This window comes from Camelus bactrianus, chromosome 4 (assembly GCF_048773025.1).
Source record: "Camelus bactrianus isolate YW-2024 breed Bactrian camel chromosome 4, ASM4877302v1, whole genome shotgun sequence".
Lineage (NCBI taxonomy): Eukaryota > Metazoa > Chordata > Mammalia > Artiodactyla > Camelidae > Camelus > Camelus bactrianus.
In genome coordinates, this window is record NC_133542.1 from 21,003,188 (window position 1) to 21,025,113 (window position 21,926).

Genomic DNA, 21,926 nt, shown 5'->3' on the forward strand with positions numbered 1-21,926 from the left:
CTTCCCATAGGTTTTGTACTCATAGCAAAACAACCCTCCTGGGTTGGCTGTGTACAGAACAGATAACGGCAGGATAAAGGAGCTGATATTTGGTTTAAAAAACGGCAAAAGGGGGATGAGCAGAAGGAATTTAAGGAGACACTTTAATTTTTTATTTATTTTTTAATTTTTTTGGGGGGGGGTAATTAGGTGGTTTTTTTTTTTTAATGGAGGTACTGGGGATTGAACCCAGGACCTTGTGCATGATAAGCACACACTCTACAACTGAGCTATACCCTCTCCTAAGGAGATACTTTTGAAGATGAAAAATTTCAAAAAATAAGAGCTGAGAGAAACCTTATAGAATATTTCATCATCCTCAGACTTGTCCAGATGGAAATCACGTGAAAATCTATGGTATTCTTTGCAATGTATTATGAAATGCTGGTATATTTAATTTCATATGAATTAAGAACAATTTTGCTGGAAGAAAAATATACTATATATGTGCACTGTGAAGTCTCAACTACAGACACATATGAACAGCAGTTCTCAAATGTGCTTAGATGGAAAGCACCTGTAAGTCATGGTATTCTTTTCAGAATAGCATAAATATTGATAGGTTTTTTAATACCATGTGTACTGAGAAGTTCTGCCTAAAGACAATATGACCATATATGTACAATATAAAATTGCTAGTATGAGCACACATCTTCAAAATTGAAAAAATCAGTTGTTTCCAAATATTTCAAATGAGAATTATTCACTTCTTGCTCATATGTGTTTTTCATCTGCTAGTCCAACTAGTCATAAAAGGAAAAAAAGATATAAGAAAAAATTAGAGGTAAAGACTTTTAAATTGAGGAAAAAAGTCTATTTAGTTTTTGGGTTTTGGGGTTTTTTTTTTGAGAATTGGGAAAAGCCAGGCCATTACCCCATTTCAGTGTCCGAAAGCTTTAGTCACACAGGTAGAGGACCCATGTGCTACAGGATTTTGGTTTGGAAACCATCAACCTAAACCAAACCCCTTATTATATGGATGAGGAAACTGGCCTAGAGAAACTGTGACTTGCCTGAGGTCATACAAATTATTGGTGACAAACGTGGTCCTAGAAATCATGTCTCAACTCCTAATGCTGTGCTTTTTCCAAATTAGCCTGGATCTAATTAAACCACCCACTGGGAATCAGGTGGTTTCTTTCAAGCAGGTGCTAGAGGAAGACTCTGAAGAAAAGGGTAGGTGGAATAACCGGGCAGGCTCTGCTAGTGGTGCACCAGCCTCAGACTTAAAAACAGTCCAGATTCCAGAGAAATACATAGGTGTGAAACTGCACTGAATCCCTCCCCACCCCGAGAATCACACAGAAGCCACTGTAGGAATATGAAAATAGGAAACCCTCCTTGACAAATATCAGCTGTAGAAAGAAAGGAAGAATGTCACCTACAAGACAGAAAACATGAGATAGTGTCTATAAGAAACACAGCAGAATAGATAAGCTTGGTGGAAGAGTCAATTCATAACATGCGAAGAAGTAGAGACCCAAATACAACCCTGTTCAGACCCATGATCTTGCCCATTACAGAAAACGTTTGCCAACCTTTGTCCTAATAAGTAGTGCTACAGTGTATAGTATTTTCATCAGAAAGCAAATGAGTTTTATTGCATGCTTTGATTCTGATCACTGTGTTGAGGAAAGTTCTTGAATGTAAATCCCTGGAAAACTGTATTGCTTTCAATTAGTGACTTTTACCGTGTGTGTAGGAGGGAGACACACATAATGAATTTGCTAGTCACACTTTGGATCATTGGAAAGGCTCTGGCATTGTTTACAGACTGTATTTTCTTAAGTCTACTCCCTCTGTACTTCCTAAAATTTTTCTTAGCTATGATCACCAAATGGTTATTATGTATTTCCTTCCATACTTGTGTCCAATTCATACATGTTGGTTGCACATGATTGTTGACATCAAATAAGTGCATTCCCACTTTATTTACTAATGATCCTACTGGCTATATAACTTGGGGCCAGTTACTGAAACTTTCTAAGCCTGGCTTATCTGTAAAATGGGGATAATTTAGGTCTACTTCATAGGGCTGATGGAAGTATGAGAGGAATTAATGTGTATGAAGCACTGATTGTAGGCCTGGCAATGATAAGTATATGATAAATATGAACTAGTAGTAGTAGTAGTAGTAGTAGTAGTAGTAGTAGTAGTAGTAGTAGTAGTAGTAGTAGTAGTAGTAGTAGTAGTAGTAGTAGTAGTAACAGTAGTATTTCCCTTTTACTGATAAGGAAAATGCAGCTAAGTAATTTATGCAAGGCCACACTGCTAGTAAGTAGCAGAACTGGAATTTGAGCCAAGTATTTAACAGGCTTAGCACTGGCTGGTGAAAAAGACAGTTGTTTCAATTTTCTCCTTTGTGCTAATAGTAGACGTAGTACTTCCATAATAAGAAAATAATCAATTTTACAGATGTTAAATAAAAAAACTAAAGAGTTAAAAAATTAAAATGTAGAAACCACCACCTGTGAGCTCCTGTTGCCCTTCCGAAGCCCTTTTTAAATCCTGTGTATCTTCTAACTTCTGACATCCTGGATTGTTAACCTGATCGTCACCTCATTGCATTTCCCTTCAACCCAATAATAACTAACCTTCCTATACTGATTCAAAATGTACAAAATGTCTCAAAAACATTATCTCATTTAATCCTCAAGGGGATATTTGGGGCTTATTTTATTATTGCTATTATGATGCCCATTTCATACATGAGACATATTAGGTTTATAGAAATTCAAGGTCACTGTGTTTCCCCTGCAAGTATATTCTGATTTCTGCTTAACCACTGTGTTACATATCCCTGCATCACCTGGACCTTTGCCAGGTATGTGCTGAAGGTCTGACCAATCCATCTCTTCCTAGACCAGACCCTTGATTTCTCTGCCAGGCCTTAACATTCCCAGGCCTCATTTCTATCTCAATTTGCAACACTGTGACTACGTGGCCCTGGCTCGGATTCTTACATTGTTTTTAGATATGTCATACATAGAAATTTCTTTCAGTTAAGCAACGTTCTTCTCTGTGAAAACATTAGCTAGCCTTTGGAGATTAGCCATGATGATGATATACTTTGTGTAAGTTTTTGTTAAAGCCAAATTAGAAAACACTTTGGAAAAGGTGAACACTAAATACATCTAAGACAATATTATTATGTTGTGTGTAAACATCTCGCTGTGTAGCCATCCAGCGAAGGGAGGAGGTTAAAAAGGCACTTCATGCCCTTGTGCAGCTTTTACGGAAGGAATATTGTTAATATCTTTTCATGCTATAAAAAAGCATTAATATTCTGACTCAGCAGTTCCACTCCTAGGAACTTATATTCCACTTATAACCTTTAGATTATAATAAATCATATGAACAAAGTTTATGTGCAAGGATGTTCATCACTGTTATTTGTAACAGCTAAAAATTATAAGCAACTTATATCAAAACAAAATGCTAATAAATAAAATATGGTGCAGTCATGTGATGGAATACTGTGTAGCCACCAAAGTCATTTTATAGGACATAATTTAAAAGCATGGGAACTCTTTATCATTTATCATTAAATGAAAAGCCTTACAAAACAATATTTGCAATGTGTTCCCAATTTTATGGGTATAAAAAACAGATTAGAAGAATAAAGACTAAAAAGTTAGCTCTGGGTAGCCTTAAATGACGATATTATTATGAGTAATTTAAATTACTTGTTTGTGCATTTTTCTTTTATCATTTTTTTACAGTAAATGTTACTTTGTAATCAGGAAAAGACATTCATAAAAAGAACAGAGCAAAGATGGAAAAGAGGTTATCTATTTAGTTTATACCTCAAGACTGATTTTAAATGAAACAGGTTTCCTTAAAGAATTCCTCTTGTATATTTTCGGAGAGAAAAATTTACTTTCATCACAGCCCACAGCTTTAGCAACATTTCATTGGGTGCATACAGCTCTCTAAAACGCCTAAAATGTGAGAAGAGAAGCAAGAGCTATAGTTCTCAAATTTCAATTTTATTTTTCATTTCAGAGCTGCTCAGTTATGATATGAAATCGTGCCTTTTATATGAGTTTTAAAAGACATGAAAATTATTAATCAGCCTGGCTGACCAGATTTTTTTTTGTCACCTGTTAATCCATAACCCTCACCAATTATTACTAATCTTCTGCATTACGTGGACTATAAGACCCCCAAAGGCTATGTGGAAGAAAGATATTACTGCACCGTTTTGGAAAAATTACCTCTTTATAAAGTATTAATCTTGGTTTTGTTATTTCTTACTGTAAATTAAGTTTACTGTGCTATCTATTTACACCCTATACCTCTTTTGTCCTTGTAACTTTCGAGATATTCCCCCCAGCATTGAATATTTGTGTTTTTTATTAATTATCCACAAATATAATCATCTTCCAAATATAATTTAAGTTTATTCTCATCCATCCATTTGTGTTATTCTTCTAATCTTTCTTATGTATCATCTGCTAATTCGTCTTCTAGCTCATTAATAACGTTGTTAAACAAGACTAGTCTTTGCACCAACCACACCTTTAGATAACCTCCTATATCTAATACATTCATTTATCTTTGCTGATACTTCCATTCCTGGAGCCAATTTTTAAATAATACCTATGACAGTAGTCTTACTCCAGCCAACCTGAATTAGTTTCATAAGTAATTCCATGAGACAGTATATAAAATAATTTACAGTAGCAAAATTTTACGTAATTTTCACTGTATTCAATTTTCCACTGATTTTGTAATTTTTCCCCAAATGGTTTACTTTAAATGAACTCTAACATTGGCATGTCTAAAGCCAAATTCAATATTTATTTTCCTCCCCAAAACTCTGAGCTCTCCTCATCGTGAGTTCCTTTTTTCTGTCATCACCAATCAGCTAATTGTGTAAGACATTATCTCTGATCATTCCCTTTTTTGGCTCCTATTCTATCAGTCACAGCATCTAATCCTCCTGCCATTACCTGATTATCGTGACTTTGCTAGTGCTGGTCTCTCTACAGTGCCTTGCCTCCCTTTCCTCGGGAACAACGTCCCAATCATTCTTCAAGGTTCCTTCCTTGCTTACTCTGTGAAATCTTCCCAAATCACCCACCTATCTTGTTCTGTTGCTTTTGCACTCATCCCCCATCCCTGTAGAAGTGATCACTTTCTGTGTGTTCCCCAAGCTCCAGATATTGTTATGTAAACTCATAAAGTAAAATGGAATAAATGTGCAGAATTCAGAATGACAGCTAATCCCCAAATCATCTACATTTGACTTTGTTTTCCATCAAAACACTTCAAGCAACACTAAAGAAATGCTGCTGTGAAGATGTGACTCAGGACCACAGGACAGCTACCTCACTTCTCCATCCTGCTCCTTGTTTTTATTTCATGCCAGGGATTAAAAAGAGTTACACCTTAGACCAAATAAAATCACAATTCTGGAAGATTGGTTCTGGCCCTTTTAATTTTTCTATCTTCTTTACATATCAGGTAATATAAGTTGTGAGTTCAAAGGCCTTTCCTCCTGTGTTGCTGAAAGTAACACTTTGATTAAACAGATCAATTAGCAAGTGGGTTTATTTTTTAATTGACCCCTAAATCTGTGCCTAACATTGTACTATAAATGCTAGAAAAGTATTTTTCAAATTGTGGTTGAGACCCATAAGGAAATCAATTTAAGGTCACAAAATCCATTTGGTGGGTCACAACTAGCATTTCTTTTTAAAGAAAATGATGTAAGAATAGCATAAAATAGGAAACATCAGAGTGCGTTATATATGCACATACTAGATCCCAAAGGAAAATATATTTTTTTCAGCGGGTTGCAGTAAAAAATACTGAGTAATACCATGCTAGAGGATACAAAAGAACACATGTTTCTTGCATCTAATATGCTTGAAACTTGTACAGATGAAACAGAGCATAATTTTATGACCATATCCAATTCAATTCTGTTTTACGTGTTTTACAGATGGATGTGGATTTGAATGATTAGGCAGCTTTGATAGATGAGTTGGTACCATGATTGGTGCCACTGAAGATGAGTAGAATTTGGATGCTGTGTAGGTGGAAACAATTTTATAAAACAACCATCAGTGCAGCCAATGATTTAATGGAGCAGATAAGACATTTACAGAAAGACTCCAAAACAAGATTTGCTATAAATGATTATGTGAGTAAGTGACTTTTTTACACATGTACCATAGAAAAACATGACCACTCCACATCCTCACCAATTGGCCAACTCATTCCTGCTCCAAATCTCAGCTTAGATCTACTTCTCCTCCTCCCATCATCTCCCTGTAATTTCCCATTGTCTAATACAATGCTCAGCACACAGACTTGCTTCTCTATGCCCTCTACTTAATTGTTAACTCCATGATGGCAGAAGTTAACCCCTCTTGTTCGCTTTTTCTATCCCTGAGGAGTCAGATGCAGAGTCAGGACTCCATAAACGCTAGTTGAACAAATAGTTCAAAAACCAAAGTTACTGTAGGTTATTATTTGAGAATGTTATTAATTCTTTTACATTTAATAGTAGTTACCATCAAGGAGTCAATAGTTGGGTGATAAAGAAGGATTTTTCACTCCTTGCCAGTCTGTATTATCTGAAAATTTTCTACAAACAGGTAAAAAGTTATAATTTTTTAAAATAATAGTTTTTGTTTTGTTTTGTTTTAAGTAAAACTGGATTGGACTGGAGAATAAAAGAAAGCTTATAGTAATCCAGCCAATGGGACCTCCCTCTCTCTTCTGAAAGGCTCTTCTTGGAGAAGGACTACTCCATGGTCTTAGGCACTTCCTCTTCCTTCCAAGCGTTTCTTCCTTCCTCCAGTGGATGTTTGGTATTATAGGCTCTTAAAATTACATTGAAAAATTCCTCAACCCGAGAAGTATGATAATCTTACATCAATAGCATTGATTTATATATTCCTTTTGTATGAAAGGGATGCTATGTCTAAGCTAGGGTAGAAATTGTCAGCAAGGAAATTAGAATCACCATCCTGAAACTCTGAAATAACAGGTCAAACACAACTAAAATGAATCATTTAATGGAATAATACTGAAAATAAGAGAACATATGTATTTCCTATTTTACAACAGTAGCTCTCTTTTCAATCTATTTTGGGATCCAAAACTTTTGGAGAAGTAGATGTAAGCTCTCCAGAAAAATGTATATAAGGACATTCACACTCAATTCTGAATATAATTTCAAGAAAGCCCCCAGATCAGGTATGGATGCCAGAATAAGGACCTCTGCTTTTCAATTTACATGGTATTGGTCATATACATAATCTCCCTTGATCCATGTAAACTTCCTATGGTTAGGTCAGGCCAGTTATCACCACTACAAGTGGGAAAACCAGGCATTGTAAGTGATTTAAAATGATTTCTCCACTCCTACCCATACCCCCATCACACAGCTGGTAGCAGAACCAAACTAGATTATAAATTTATATTATAATTTCATACTTTTTCCCTAACAATATTTAATTCAAACTCTCTAAATAAAATATTTACAAAATGACTTTTATAGTCATATTTTGCAGGAATTTCATTTGTATATATCCCTAATGTGAAAACAATGAGGTGGTCATAGTTCAGCATCATTATACATTTCTTCTCCAGGTTGACTGTGTGCACATGCCTGCTCTCAAGCCCCCGCCAGCTTGGCAAGCCAGAGCAGCAGAGAAAGCTGCAGGTCCACCACATGGCAGGCCAGCATCCTCTCTCCAGGCCAACAGGCCATTCTGTTAATGGGCTTTTGTATTTTGAAATTAAATAAAGGAGCCATGTAATAAGTGACTATCTCTTTACTTGATGGAATTCAGGTCTCTTGAGCTACTTAAGGTATGTGTGTCATAAATAAGTTGCTGATATATTTTAAATGCTGTAGATTTTTGTGGGAGGGGGAGAGTTTATTTTCCTTTGGGGAATATCTAGGAAGTTTAAGGAAAGGACTTTCAGTACTATTTATGATTTTTTTAAAAAAGTGAATAGCATGTGCTAATGCTTTGGTCTCCCTTGATTTCTACTTTGACAGTTCCTGATGCGAGTACCAATATCACTGCATCGTTATGACTGATGATCATTTGTGGAATAAACAAAAAACAGTGTCCCAGGATGCACCACTTTCAGAAGATCTTCTGTCTCTGGAGCCAGTTGCCATGTTGCAAACATGACAAAAAATGAATTGATGATAGCATCTGCTAAATCTGGCTTTTGTCCACATGTCACAACTGTAATGTCGCTAACTGAGACTTTTTTATTTGCTCTGGTCTCGTTTCTTCATTTCCTATTTTCCAAACTGAGTTTAGTTTAATCAACATTGACTGAAAAGCTGTCAGTTTTAATGGTGCTACATTTTTTAAAAATCTTTGACATCTAAGAAACTTGCAAACCAAATGCTGTCTTAATCTAAAATAGTTAGATTTTTGACATCACATTAATGTACGAAGACTGTGTCTGATATTTGTTAAAAATTAAGAACTTGCACTTGATGGGATTGTTCAAAGTATCTAGAAGGTGCTTAATAAATATTAACTGATACTCCTGTGATACCTTTTTATGCTAATGGGCAAAGTCAATAAAGCAGTAAAATGATAGATTTATCCTGAGTGACTTCAGTGCTCATTTAATTTATGAAGTAACTAGTTAAGCTAATATTTCATTTGAATTAAAAATAATTTTTAACCTTAGAGACTGATGACAAATAATTCAATAAGACATTAGTCTCACCTTTTCACCAGTAAATTTAGTGAAAATTATGAGTCCTACTAAGGGAAAATAGGTAGTCTACCTACAAGAGAATAAGAAAAATTACTAACTTACTAAAAATCTAGCAAGCTATTTTTATTTAAGTTAGAGTATGCTACAGTCAAGACAAAATGGAGATAGCTTCCTCTGTCCTCCAGTACTCATTTATGCAAGACAGACTTCAGAATTAATTCCATTTATGCTTTGCACAGTTTTAAGTAGCAGTATTTGTACCTCTTCTAATGCTGTCTACATCAAACTGATACATTAAAAGGGAGTAGAATATGCTTCTTTGGCATGAAGATTATTTCAGGCTGATTATTTTTAAGAAACATCAGAGACAGGAGGAGCTCTGACAGCTAAGTAGAAGTTACCCCTTTGTAAGAGACATTGATAAAGGAAGTCTCCATTTGTAAGAGTGTTTCCCTCTCTGTACCAGGAAGACAGGGATGAATAAACCACTCACAACTCTTATCAACAGAGAAGGTAGAGACTTAAATCTGTGTAAGGATCAGACCCTCATTACTCTGATTTGCCTGATAACCTCCCAGAAATGGTTCTCCTACCACCCACCATCTTTCCTCTTTCTTTAGCTTGAAAAGGCTAAATTTAAGGATTTAAGGTAGTGGCTTGGGCCATTTGGGGGAGTTACTCAGTTTTCCTGGGTATAATCTGTGTATTTAGGGGATACACATGTTATTAAACTTCTTATTTTTCTAATCTTTTCTAATTGGGAGGATGTCAGCCAAGAACCTATAAAGGCAGAAGGAAAATTATTTTTTCTCCCCTACAACCTCACCTATCAATTGATATCTAGAAACAATTTAAAATACTGTTAACATCAACTGAAACTAACATAATACTCTAAATCAACTACTTCAATAAAAATAAAATACCGTTTACACTACAGTCATAATCAATACATGATTATAAGCTCTCATTTTTGAACATCTTCTCCTCAAAACTGAGAGTAAGGTCTCAGTCATGTCCATGGACACCACAGAACCCAGCATCCAGCACACACTGGGTTTCAACAAAAATCTGTATGTATAGCCATCCATTCTATAGCTACGCTGCTCTCTGCAGGAGAATTAGAGCCCCTAAGTGTATGGCCAATATTGCCCTCTAGTGGTTCGCATGTCTAGGCAAGTCTTGGTACCCTGGGTTTCACCTGAGGTTCCTACTAGAGCATTCTTTCCTATGAATTATATGTGACAGATGGCTGAAAATTTTTTTGGCAAGACAATATCCTTCTAATATTGTAACAGAAACCTAAATAAAGTATGTAGGATATGATATGAAGGAGCAAATTGGTTATATCTTTGTAATAGTATCATGTTTTAATATGCTGTTTGACAGTAATCACGTATTTCCTCCAAAGACTCCAAACGGATTGAACTAATGTGGTTCATAGTTTTTGAGGTGCCATGGTAAGGGGGCTTAAGAAATCTATCAGAAAAAAAAAGACAAACTTATTTACAAAACAGAAACAGATTCACAGACACAAAAAACAATCTTATGGTTACCAGGGCGGGAAGTGGGTGGGAAGGGATAAATTGGGAGTTCGAGATTTGCAGATACTAATATAAATAAAATAGATAAACAACAAGTTTATAGTATAGAACAGGGAACTATATTCAATATCTTGTAGTAACCTATGGTGAAAAAAAATATGAGAATGAATGCATGTATGTTCCTATGTGACTAAAGTATTGTCACCACAGAAGTTGACACCACACTGTAAACTGACTGTACTTCAATAAAAATGTATTAAAAAAAAAGAAATCGATCAGAGCTATCAAAATCTACCACATATTTTTAACACTGGCTTTACTTACATAACTTGCAAACTAATATCTTCGCAGTGTGAGAGCAGCTCAATCCAGAGCCATCTTCACTTTCTCTCTGCTCTTAGTGTATAAGGGAGAAGAACTGTCATCTTTCCATTATATTCTCACTCATAACCAGTGATTAGCATGGCTCTTGTCTGATCACTTTTCACAACTCCCAGAAAAAAAGTGACAGACTGTTTGTTACGGGATCAGAGGACAAGGGCTGAGCTGAATAGATGGCCAGTCACAAAGCCTAAAAAAACTAGAAATGTAATTCCTGCCCACAATTCCTCCAGGCATTTCCCTCCCTCCTTCACATCATCTATTCCCCATAGCATACAAACCTACCTGGGACAGCACCGCTGAGATTTATCTCAGCAGATTCCACTCACCGCATGCAAGGCGAGAATTGACTGAATGCCTTTCAGTTCAGCATTTGCTTTGTGAAGAGTCAGGATGAAACCAAAGTTATTCCCCATTCAAAAATTAAAAGGTGATAGAAAGGGCAGAAGCATAGTATTATCATTAATAAAACTAAGAGTGCTTGCACATGTACAGGGTACGATACTATTAACAACACTGGCAAAAATTTGGCTTGGAGATACATCCCTGGCAACTACTTTGTGCCCTCCAGCTGCACTAGGCATAACTCAGGAGAATCTAATTTGCATTACTCAGCATTAGACCTGGAAAGACCTAGCTCATCCATCAATGGTCCAGACACCAGCAGCATTTGAGGTGTAATTTGAAGTTGATGAACATTTGCTGTCTAGGACTGTAAGTCTATTTTCTCTTTATACAAAAGAATCTGCACCTGTCCACTGCAGTCAGGGCCAATTGTGGGTAAAACTCTAAACTAATTTGTTTATAATCTAGATTTATAGAGCAATAATGCCCTCTTGGGTCACTCCCTGTTCCCCTTAATGGGCGGCCCCCTGACTCCCCCAAGAGCCATGTTCATGCAGTGCTTTGTGCTTGACATGTCTTTACTTCCCTGCCTCACTTGTTCCCCGACTTGCCTGGTTCCATTCACTAACACACTTCCATCAAATCCCATATTCTGATTTTGAAGGACACACTCACCATCATGTAATTAACATGGTGATGGGATAATCCAATTAAATGCATTCAACTATTAGTTAAGCAATTTCTACAGGCTGCATAATTCTCAAGCTCAGGCAAGAGATCCACAGCTGCTTGACCCTTAAAGGGTAGAAGTCAAAAATGGAAATTTCAAGCAAAACCTTAGGAAGTAGATATTTTACAGCAATTAAACATTTTGGACCTCTCGAATCATGCCCTCATTTTATCCTACTTAACCATGGCACTTGGATAGCAGTAGGAGAGCTGTGATCACCTATCACAAAGATTCAACAAAAGGTTCTCTTTGAACCTTCGCTAAAATGTAAGGCATATCAAAATACAAAACAAAATCTAAATGTGACAGCACTCTACATAAAGAGTGGCTAAAGTTTCTGTAAGTTAGATGACAACAAATGCTGGAGATAATGTGGAAAAATTTAATCTCATGTACCAGAGTGTAAATAGGTACAACTATTTTAGCTGGCAGAATCTACTAAAGCAAAACGCTGTATATCCAGCAATTCCATTTCTCAGGTAGATTTACAAATAACTATCTGTGTTCACCCAAAGATACATACTAGAATGTTCAGAACAGCATGGAATGTAATATCCCAAACCTGAAACTGCCAACATGCTCATCAACACTAGAATGGATGAAGTGTTGTATATTCTCAGAGTGGAATTCTATACAGTAATTAGAATGAATGAACTAAAACTACAAACAGTAATTTGGGTGCATCTCAAAAACAATGTTGAAAGAAAAAATAATTCTATTTACACAGAAGTACAAATACAGGTAAAACTAAATTATGCTATTAAAAGGCAGGATAGTCACTGAAAGGCAGTACAAGAGAGCACAAAAGGGGCTTTGTGGTGCTGGTTCTATTCTGTTTCTTGATGAGTGTGTTTCTTCTGCAAAAATGTATCAAGTGATATACTTAGGATAATATATATCTTTCTCTGGGTACATTGCATTTCAACTAAAGGTCTTAAAAATATAAGCCACAACTATACATACTGCATCTTCTAAAAGATTAGGGATGTTACTTTAAAATAATGAGTTTCATTTAATTCCACTACAAGCCTGCTTGTAAATTTTTCTAGAATCATCATTCTATTTATGAACAATAATTAACCTACTGATTAGATTTCATCAGATAATTCTAATTTTACATATTTTGTTCTTGGTCATGGATGTTCTAATTTGGGGTCCAGAAAAATACAGTCCCTGTAATTATTATTTTTATATCCCAGTAAACAGGATTATGAATATTAATGATCATAAATCTAGCAATTTAAACTATTTTTCTGGAATATTTTCAAGTCTATGTCCACAGGTAGTATATGTTTGTTTTTACAAAACAGAATTGTTCATGTATTTTTTCCTTTACCAGATTCTATGTTATGATGATCTAGACAAAGAAAGAGTACAGAATGACAAAGAAATATTTCAAGAAGAAATAAAAAATGTTCCTGGATCAATAATACTAACAATTAAAGTGGTAACATAAAGCATCTTGCTGAAACAATTAACAGCTAATCACGTCTGGTGATACATGGGTTGCCAGTGGGAGTTAAGAAAATGATGAATAAAAGTGACAGATAGAGACCAAACCTAGTGGATCTGGGTGCTAAATACAGGACTTGATGTCATCCTCACACTTGGTCAGGTTGAACATCCTCCAGTTAAACTAACCCACTACCTTATCCTTCCACCCTCTTTAACACCTTCAGTCATGTCATTCTGTCCAGAAATAAACACAGTTACAGCTGAAGAATACACTTTTGGGGTACTTACTTCTACATACATTGCCTAAGAAAATGCTTTTATTTTCACATTAGCAAGTTGAAGAAAGTCTGCTACCCTGTCCAGTGGCACTGCCTCTACATCACTGATATCACCCTCTACAGCCATTTCCTAGTGCAAAGCTTCTCAAACTTTAATGTACCTACTAATCGTTTAGAGACTGTTGAAAGGCAGATTCCAACTCAGGAGCTCTGTCTCAGGCAGGACCCCACATTCTGTATTTCCAAAGCAAAACCTTGGGTAACTTAAAGGAATCACTCTAATCTAGGTTATTAATGCATAATTCACAGTCAGAATTTCAGAAAAGTGAGATAATGTTCCAAAGAAGAAATTGCAAATAAAAGCACATGACCTTGAATGGCTTTCAGGTCAGGGAGCCATATGGGGTAAATGGGGGGATGTTTTAATTATTTGAAGGACTCCCTACCAAACTAAACAAAATCATAATGCTTGGGGAGACCATTCTGTATAAACGTGTTCCTAATGACACAAGAACATATTAAAATGGTTTGTGCTTGTTGTGCTTCTTTCTGGACTCAGGAATTAAAGCAGAGATAGAGAAGCTGGAAAGATATACAGGACTTGTATAATGAGGGAGATTTAATGCTACTGTATCCCAGACTAAATCAATAACTGGCAACCTAACTGAGCTAGATATTGAGAGAACATGATTTGCTTTTCCATTTCTTTGCTTTAATGGATTCTCTTGCCATTGGATGATTCCAGCTCTACAGATTTTATTTTAAAAGTTCCCCAAGACAAAATTCCATTTAAGAAGATAATGTGTATGTTGAATAACTATGATACCTGAAACCACTTATTCTTGCAGTTAACTAAAACGATATTTAAAAATCTCCTTCTTATCGGTTACCTTAACAAAACATCTTGCTCTATAATGAACAGTGATTGAATCAGCTGGGCCTGACCGATATCAGTGTTAATGTGTTCAGGGTGGCTATTTGGAAAAGAAATTAGATGACATTAGTTAAATGATCAAGCAAGGCACGGGGGACTCCAAGGAACACTGATAAAGTGGTCGTCATTGGTAACTTCCTCTGATCTGCTTAACACCCACTTTTTAATCTTTTTTTGAGATTTTTACTGTTGCTAAATTTTAAAATAATCATGTCAAAAGGCATATAAATTCTATACCTACTCAGCTCTTCAAAAAGCCTGATCACTTTTTTCCTCCTCCAACTTTTACTCCACTTAATCTCTCTGTGTTCTTATTGCCCTCTCCCTCTCTCTCTTTCTCTTTTTTTCTCTCTCAGGTCACTGGGGGGAGTAAATGCCCTCAACTTGTGCCAGGAAATTACTGAGGCCAAGGTGTCATCTTAGAAGATGGAGAGCTTCAGAGTAATCAAAACAAGCCAATCACATATTGACCTATTTATGATCTTTTTTCTCTTTAACTCTCTAGGCATCAATTGAAAGATCAGAACAACAACAAAAAAAAAGTTAGTAATGTTAAAACCACTGGTACCAAACCACAGACCAGAAGACTAATTTGGGGCCAAAATCAAATTTACTTTCTTTGCTTAAACAGCATGTATGTAGATATTGGCTGGATATTCTGTACAGGTGCAGGATAGCATGGTGGTTAAGAGCACATAGTAAATTGCCAGAGTTCAAATCTCAGCTCTACCACTGGCTTGACTTTGGACACAGTGCTTTGTGTTCTTGGGCTCTGGTTTTCCCAGTAGTAAAAGTGGGGATGATGATAGTGCCTACCTCACAGGGATGTCATCAGGATGAAAGGAGTGAATAGACTTATAGCACTTAGAATGCTGATGATCATAGAGGAGCCACTGTCCTCTTGGATCCCAAAGTAGAGATGACTTAGGGAACATTTTTGTGTAAGCTTGGCTGAATCAAGCATAGGCATGTCCATACTCAGCAAAATCATGCAACTCAAAGAAATTGTGTTAATAGAGTTGTTATTGATGGGGAAAATGCTGGAGGAACTATTAAGGGAAAAAACTAGAAAACTAGTCTGGACCTGAGAAAGGATGCAAAGAAATAAAACTGGGAGGACTGAGTAAAGGTCTCTGATGGGGAAGGGGGTGGATAAACAGAGATCACATGCCTGGAGTTTCAGGTCTTTTTACCCGACCTTCTGCCTCCCGCCCTGTCTGCCAATTTTCTGGTCCCCAAAGCAGCACAGAACTCCTCCAGACTAGAGGGTACGAATCCATCTCCTCAGCCTTTCATCTAGGGATAAATTTGGGACAAGAGTCTGGATATCAGTTGTTTGCATATGTAAATTAAAAAAGCAATATCCTATGGTCTGGAGCAGTACCATTGACAGCAGTAACCAGCATGGGCTTGCAGCATCACTAAGGTTTTCAGTAGGGCCTTTTTGTTCATGAATCCCTTTTTTTACCATGAATAATGATCACTCTACATGCCTCTTTTTAATCTTTCCATCTACTCTGTGAGGACTATTTTTTTCGTCTCCATCATGAGGAAACTAAGACTCATAAATATTAAGTTAGTTGCCAAAAGTCACATCAGATAAAGAATTAAGATTTCTGAACCAGATCTTTCATCATGATTCCTCCATTCTACACAATTGCATAGATTAAGGTAACATGTGTTCTCTTAAGACATGTACAAACCTCTGAAGCTGTCATCTACCCCCCTGACTCCCTTATACTTTGCACATTCCTTTTCTGAGATACCTACAAGATTGAATCATAATTATGTAAGGACAGGATGGAAACACTCAGTGGTAGAAATCGTTTCTTTTTTTTCACCAAATGTTTAGAACAAAATAAATGTTCAATAAACGTTGACTGAATGAATTAATAGATAAACCATAAAATGTAAAATGACAACTCTTTCTGCAACCCTTTCCCATGGGTTAATATCCTCTTAACAGTTCACTCTCGACTTCTATATGAGTACTTTGTAGGCAAATAATATCTTGCTAACAAATTAAAATGTGGGTCCATAGGGAGGCTGTATTATATAATGGGTAGGAATCCCTACCCATTATTAGCTTTGTGATTTAGGAGAAATTACTAAATATTTAGTTCCCTTATCTGTAAGCACAGATAATAATAATACCTACATTTCTGGGTTATTGTGACAAATAAAGAAGCTAAGGTGTGTGCAATCCATATGCTAACTGGGGTCACCTTGCTTCATAAGATTAGAAGATTGGCTTGAAGCCTGTTTAAGCACCTTGGAAAGTCCAATGCTCCCCACGAGAGTTCCGAACAATCCCCTGGAGCTGACATTCTCCCTTCATGCTCCTGTCCTTCCCCTCCCTCTGTGGGTGAAGAAATGAGAGTCAGTGCAGAAGGGGATTGGGAAGTGGGCAAGCAGCTGGGTCATCAGCCTTTCCAAGGGTGTTGCTCTCAGGGTTGAGGTCAGAAGACTCTAATTGTGGTGGGGGAGGAATAACTAACTTCTTTTTTCTATCCCTGTTTGCAGAGGAAGTCTTAAAGTTTGGGCCTTCCAAGCATCTGGGGAGGAATGACGGACAGGGTGGCAGTCCATAAGAAAAGTCTTGACTTCACAAGTCTCCATGACAACAGGGGGGTGACGGGTGGGCTGTGCCTATAGCTGCCTCCTTCCCACTAAGCCTCTGAAGGAACTCTTGCCACCACCAGGTTGGCAGGGCTGAGGGAGTCAGAATGTACAATAATAATTCCAATTTTATAACGTTTTGCTACTGGGAAGGGAATGCCTCTATATAACTTGCAAGACAAGTTTTTAACTTTTGGAAGTTGACTACTTTGAGACATATTTTCAAAGAAGCATTATTAATGAGAGTAGTGGGCAACTTGAGTGGGAGACTTTTATGTAGTAAACACAGTGGTTCTCATACTTATTCAAGTGGCAGAGCACCTGGTAGTACAGATGAAATATCAGATGACTGTGACTCATTTAACTTAAAATCAGAGTATAATTTACAATAAAAGCAGATACCATTTAACATTAGATGTATAATGCTGTAGTGCCAGGTGGCAAAGGTTTATCAAACTTAAAACTGAGAATATTATACCCATTAGCTTAATTTGCTGTAACCTCAAATGGTAAAAGACTACTATTACTCATATGGAGGGAACCACTAGGTCTAGCAGGTAGGACACAGTGGCTTCAGGAGGGCTTAGTTTGGGGCCCTGATTTTAAGCTTCATCAGCAGATCACTGACATAGGTTATTCCAAGACACAGAATCATTTATTCATCCGTTTATCCCAAAATGCCAACCACATGCCATGCACAGTGCTGAACTAGGGGCTGCACCATGAACACTGTGAACAGACTACAGGTCTATGGCCTTAGGGAGCCTATAATCTAAGACAAAGGGGGATATTTTAAAGCAATATATAATGGAATCTATGATGCGGGTGGCCAAGGGAGGAAGAGGAAGGGCATTTAATACAACTTAATGATGGGAAGAAGGGAGCAATAGAAAAAACTTCCCACAGGAGACAATAGCTATGCTGATAACTTACAGAATACTGTACATTTTGATTCGTCCATCAATAGGTGAATGGAGAAATGAAATGTGCTGTGTATATTACATATACAAGCATATATATATGCATATATATATAATGAAAGAACTACATGAAATAAATAAACTAGATCTATATATGTAAATAAATTACAAAAAACGTAATACTGAAAGAAAAAGTTACAGAATGATGTGTACATTATAGCGCCATTTAAGTAAATTTAAAAACATAAATGTACAATTGTATTTATGTAACTTGTAGGTTAAAGGTACATACTTATGTGATAGTACTACAGAAACATACATACTAGACTTTATATAACTAGAAGTTAGATTAATATCAAAATCATAAGCATGCTTGCCTTTAGGGGAAGAGGGAAATAGGACTATAAAAAGAGAGGCTTCAGTTGTATCAGTAATATTTTAATTTAAAAAAATAGAGAAGGGAGTATTACAAAATGTTAACATTCATTGTGAGTGGTAGGTACAATATTTGTTATATTATTTTCTGAATTTTTAAGTACTAAAAATAATTTTTCCCCTAAGTTTAAAACATTACTCTCAAAATCACGTTTAGCATCAGTGCTAGGGAACAATTAAGTCTTATAAATTATCATCAAAAGTAGTTTAGTTACACTATTTTTGCTCCCGACACATCAAAACAAATTTTAGTTTACCCGTGTAATCTAGTACCTATTCATAGCTTTTATAACAACTGCAAAATATATGGTATCAACACTGAAACTGACAAGCTGGAATTTCATCTCTCATTCCTTGAACTTTGGGGGATAAGAGGCAAAGGAAAGAATATGTGTACAGGAAGCTATAAGCTGCAGAGACTGCAGGGTGGTTAAGATCTGGGAGGAGCAGTCCCCATACTTACTGATCAGGCCTCATTTAGTAAATAGAGGACCCTTAGTCTACCTACCTCCACATTCCAAATTTCAGCAGGAAAAAAAAGTTGACTATCACAATCGAATACCACTACTAGAGCTGATTGTGGGGAGGAAGGGAAATGATTATACAGACACCTATTTTACCAGTAAGGAATGGGTGTTTGATATCTCAGTCACTAACAGATGTCTAAAAATCTACTTACATAGTGAGAAATTATAGGGTAGAACTCTGTTGATACAAACACGTATCACACACACCATTGGGTTAAATGAACAAACTGCAGAAAACTGAAATAGTAAAGCTGAAGCAAAACTAACAGTAAAATTATAAATTAATAAAATGATGAAAAAGCTAAAATACTGGCAGTTGAAAACACTGGAAAATTTCAGTCAACACTGATGATACAGATAACTCTGCATCCCTTCTGAAACTGGTAAGAATTCCTAATACCTCACAGAATTGACGCCAAATCTTTATGCCTCTGCCAGACTTATTAGTAAAATGCTGAACTAGCCTACAGCAACCACTAATAATTTGCTAGCTTTGGTTTATGACTGCCAAACAGCTATGAATCCAATCCACAACACTCAGATAAGGAAAAGGTACATTACTTTTAAATTGTAGCTCTAACCCCCTATTTGCTAGATTGTTGAGAAGCACAGTATCATTATAGGAAGGAATGGCTCACCCCATTCCTGGGGTCCAGTGAGAGTCTCTGGATTGATACTGCACAGAACATTTGAGGAATGGCACTCAGGTCTTTGATTCACTCCTTTCACTGCCAAGTTTTACAGTAAGGTAGCCTAATTCACTTCGAACAAAGTCAGGTGTCTCCAGTCCTTCAGGCCAAAGCTAGCTACCCTCTTCTCACACACTTTCCTGGCAGCTAAGCCTGTTGGTCAGCCTTACCAGGTGCACAATGCAACCACTTCACCCGAGAGCAAATCCAGCCTGAGCTGCTGCTAGACTCATAAGCCCCCCAAGGGCTCAGCCTCTGCCTTCTCCCTTTAGCCTAGTCAATTCCACCTTTTCTGATTCCCAGCAGCCTGTGTCAATCCCTTTAATGGTCCTGAAGTGCAAAACCCATTTACTTGTGGGAGTGAGATAGTGTATAGAAAGCTAAAAATTTCAGAATCACAGTGGAGGTCTGTTTTTCCCGGGGCAGAGGGTCTGGGAAGAAGATGCTTTTTTCTTCTTGAGTTAATCTTCATTGGAAAAAAAAAAAAAAGCCAAATAAACCAAAACACAAAAAGAAACAGTTTTTTTTTCTCCTTAATAGTTCATTCTCTTACCATATTTAAGTAATCCTTAATTAGAATTGGCCAGTAAGTAGTCCTTATTAATAAATCTAAGTACAAGTTTATGGAAGTGTGTGCTTTTACATATAAGGATACTAAGAACCAGCTTTCTTTCTTCTTTCTCTTTTTTTTTTTTTTTTTTTTTTTTAGTTTGAGGTCCATGATGAGATCAGCCTTGGGCTAAGAACAATACTCTGAGGAATAATGAACTAGCAGGGCAAAGAGCTACATAGGCTGCCTTCTTCCTTCTCCTGTAATTTCTCCTCCACCAACTGGAGGTGTTGACTTGAATTTCCTCCAGGGACTGGCCAAGACAGCCAGGCTCCTGCACTGCCCCTCGCTCAGATCGCTGACTCCCTATTTCCCAAGAGGCAAAGCCCATTCCCACACTGTATTCTTCCACAGGCTTCCCCTGACTCGTCCCTGATTACAGGCAGGGTCAGAGTCTGGGGCCATTTTCCTACAGAGGTCTCTGTTTTGAGGACTAGAGAATATTGGTTGAATTCATTAGGAGTGGGTTATCACATCCTGAGAGTAGATGTAAAGCAACCAAACTCAACGTCTGTACATCAACTCCAAGAAGAGGTGGCAAATTATGAATTAGGATTCACCTAATTCATCTCTTTTAATTCATATGGACTAAAGAAATTGCTGAGAGTGGCAAAGAGCGGATATAGCAGGAGGTAGATGTGATGGTATTAGGAAGAATGCTAATGAGTCCAGCCGAGCTCAATGGAACCAACTGCCCCAGATGCTATAAATGTACAAACACAAGTTGGGGGACCATGTATTGAAGCTGGCCTGGGGGAGTTATAGACAGCTATTTTTGTTTGCAAAGCATTCACTTACTTTTCTGGTAAAAGCACTTTGATTTTCTTGTGGGGAACTATCCTTCTCCCATTATCTGTCCATAAATTTCAGGTAGGACTGTCCCTTGGTTGCAGGAATTAACAGATAATTCAGGTGGGCCTATTTAGGCCATCTCATCCATCTGGCCACAGTAATGGTTCCAAATTGAGTACATGACCCACGATGGTCCAGTCATATCAAATCCTGGGACTTCTGCTGAAATTATTAGGGGAAGAAAAAATGTTTTCCTCTTATGCAGTTTCTAAGATACTAGGAGTCACCATATGAAGAAAGCCTACCTGAGAATAAAGCCAAAACAGAGGAAAACTAAATAAGGAGAGATGGATTTCTGATGACATTTTTTTTACCCTCTGGATCCAGCTGTGCCTGAAACCACCACTGCCACTGAATTTTTTTACTTAAAACAATTAAATAATTTTCTTTATTTGCTTAAGCCAGTTTGAGTTGGTCTGTCCATAATAACCAAGAGAGTCTAAATAGTCTAATATATGGAATTTTAAGGTTTTCAGACATTCAGGCCTGGATGAGATGATTCTAAAATTCAGCGAGAAATTTTGGATAGTTGATAGTCTTCCCTACAATAAAGTCAACAATAAAGTCTCACAAATTGGGTTTCCTACTGTTTCCCATGTCTTTTCTTTCCCCATGAACTTTGCTTCTATTTTCCCTCAGAACTATAAGATGAACCTAGTTCAGGCCTAGGTGATATGTAACATGTGAGCTCTTCAGTTTTAATTTTTTATTTCTTTTAATTTTAAAATTGAAAGATGGTTTCAAGGTGGTTTCCTGAACCACCTTGAAATCGTTAATTCATGACTGTTTCACAGCCATCAGTATCTGTTTGGGGAAAACTATCAGTTTGTTATTTTAGCAAAAATAACAATTTGTGAGTGGC

General features: G+C 36.9%; 1 non-coding gene across 1 annotated transcript; it reads right to left on the reverse strand.

Annotated features, from left to right (window-relative positions):
• Positions 1 to 207: 207 nt before the first annotated feature.
• On the reverse strand, positions 208 to 282 carry TRNAD-AUC (transfer RNA aspartic acid (anticodon AUC)). The gene has a single exon. It is a non-coding gene; the product is annotated as a tRNA-Asp (tRNA).
• Positions 283 to 21,926: the final 21,644 nt, after the last annotated feature.